This window comes from Sapajus apella, unplaced genomic scaffold (genome assembly GCF_009761245.1).
Source record: "Sapajus apella isolate SASKATOON/1434 unplaced genomic scaffold, GSC_monkey_1.0 scaffold91, whole genome shotgun sequence".
NCBI lineage: Eukaryota > Metazoa > Chordata > Mammalia > Primates > Cebidae > Sapajus > Sapajus apella.
The window spans coordinates 3,482,512-3,485,605 of NW_022437031.1; positions in this window are offsets into that span (position 1 = coordinate 3,482,512).

Consider the following 3,094-nt stretch of genomic DNA (forward strand, 5'->3'; position numbering starts at 1 on the left):
CTATGTGTCTGTCTTTATGCCATTATCATGCTGCTTTGGTTATTATAACTATGTAGTTTAATTTGAACTTAGGTAATGAGATTTATTAAGTTTTGGTCTTTTTTCATAGGATAACTTTGGCTACTATGGGTCTTTTGCGGTCCCACATAAATTTTAGAATTTAATGTAATTTTAAATTCGATAGAAATTGTATCAAATCCATTGATTTCTTTGAGTAGTATTGACATTAAAACAATATTGATTCTTCCAATCTGTGAGCAAGAGCTTCTTAATTTTTTGCTTTTCTATTCAATTTATTTCATCAGTGTCTTACAGTTTTTTTTATTATAGAAATTGTTCCCTTATTTGGTTTAATTAATTCTTATATATTCAATTTTTATGTTTGGCTGTTGCACATGTGATTACTCTTTTAATTTCTTTTTCATATTGTTCACTGATTTGGTATTCTACTAATTTATGAAATTTGTTCATCAGTTCTAACAATTTTTTCATGGCATTTTTAATTTTTTTAAATATAAGATTATATCATCTGTAAAAAAGAAAAATTTGATTTTTTTTCCAGTTTGTATCCCATTTATATCTTTCTCTTGTTTAATTGCTTTAGCTAGGACTTCCAGTACTATATTAAATAACAGTGATAAAAAGTGGGCATCCTTTTCATGATTCAGTTCTTAGAGGAAAGGCCTTCAGCTTTTCCTTATTCAGATTGATAAAAGCTGTGGATCTGCTGGCTATGGCATTTAATTATATTGACCTATGTTCCTTCTATCCCTATTTGTTTGACGGTTTTATCATGAAATGATGTTGAATTTTATTAAATGCTTTCTCAGAATCAATTGAAATGTTCATATTGCTGTCATTTTTTATTCTGTTAATATGATGTATCATATTGAACATTTTGCATATGTCAAACCATCGTTGAATTTCTGGAATAAATCCCAATTGGCCATGATGAGTCATCCTTGTAATGTATTGTTGAATTTTGCTTACTAGTATTTTGTTGAGAATTTTCACATCAGTATTCATCAAAGATATTGGATTGTTGTTTCTTTCTTAATGTGTCTTTGCCTGGTTTCAGTAGGAGGATAATACTGGTCTCACATAATGCGTTCAAAAGTATTATCTTCTTCTATGATTTTTGGAAGTTTGAATATGATTGGTATTAGTAATCATTTATGTTTGGTAGTTTTTCATTATCATATTTGGCAAAATTTGGCAGCAAGCCACCAGGTTCTGTGCTTTTCTTTACTGGGATACTTTTTTGACTTTGATCTTACTATTTCTTAATGGTCTTTTGAGGTTTTGGATTTCTTTCCGGTTCAATCTTGGTATGTTGCATGTATCTAGGAATTTGTCTCTTTCTTTCCTCTTTTTTATTTATTGGCATATAGTTACTCATAATAGCCACTAATTTTTTCTTTTAATTTCTGAAATATCACTTTAAATGTTTTCTTTATATTATTATTATTATTATTATTATTATTTAGAAACAGGATTTCTCCATGTTAGTCAGGCTGGTCTCAAACTCCCAACCTCAGGTGATCCACCCGCCTCGGCCTCCCAAAGTGCTGGGATTAGAAGCATGAGCCACCACGCCCGGCCTAAATGTTTTCTTTTTAATTTCCTATTTCATTTCTTTGGATTTTCTCTATTTTTTCTTAGTCTGGCCAGTGGATGTTTGATTTTTTCATAAAAAGTTTTGTTTCACTAATCTTTTATATATTTTTAATTTTATTCATTTCAGTTCTGATTTTTATAATTTATTTTCTTATATTAATTTTGTTTTGTTTGCTCTTCTATTTTTTAAAATATATATCATTAAATTGTTAATTTAAATTTTTTCCTCTTATTTGTTGTAGACATTAATAGCTATAAACTTTCCTCTGCGCACTACTTTTGCCGTACCTTATAGGTTTTGCTATATTGTGTTTCTATTATCATTTGTTTCAAGAAAAGTTTTCAATTATTTTCTTAATTTTCTTATTGACCCACTGGTCATTCAAGAACATATTGTTTGATTTCTATGTATTGGTATAGTTTCCAAAATTCTTCCTGTTATTAATTTCAAGTTTTATTTCATTTTGGTCAGAGAAAATGCTTAACATTATTTTAAATTTTTTGAATGTATTAAGATTTGTTTTGTGATCTAACCAATAGTATATACTTGAGAATGATTCACGTGCCAAAAAAATAAAAATAAAAAAAGGATTTATATTCTGCAGCTCTTGGGCGGATGCAATGTTCGGTAAATATCTATTAGATCTATTTGGTCTATAGCGCAACTTAAATTCAGTGATTTTTGTCGATTTTCTGTCTGGAATATCTGTCCAACGCTAAAAGTTGGATGTTGAAGTCTCCAGCTATTATTGTGTTGGAGCCTGTATCTATCTTTGACTTTAATAATATTTTTTATATATCTGGGTGCTCCATTGTTGTGTGCATATATGCTTAAAATTATTTCTTCTTGATGTAGAATCACAAAGGATATCCAGTACTTGAACTCAACTCTGGACCAAGCAGACCTAATATACATCTACAGAACTCTCCACTCCAAATCAACATAATATACATCCTTCCCAGCACCACAATGCACTTATTCTAAACTTGACCACATAATTGGAAATGAAACACTCCTCAGGAAATGCAAAAAAAGGGAAGAGGAGAAGTATAACAAACAGTCTCTCAGACCACAGTGCAATCAAATTAGAACTCAGAATTTAAAAACACACTCAAAATCTCACAACTACATGGAAATTGAACAACCTGCTGCTGAATGACTTGTGGGTGAATAATGGAATTAAGGCAGAAATAAAAAAAATTCTTAGAAACAAATGAGAACAGGAATACAACATACCATAATCTCTGGGACACAGCTCAAGCAGTGTTAAGAGGGAAATTTATAGCACTAAATGCCCACATTAGAAAGCTGGAAAGATCTGAAATTTGCATTCTAACGTCACAATTAAAGGAGGTAGAAAAACAAGAACAAACAAATTCAAAAGGTAGCAGAAGACAAGAAATAACTAAAATTAGAACAAAACTGAAGGAGATGGAGACACAAAAAAACCCTTCACAAAATTAATGAATCCAGGAG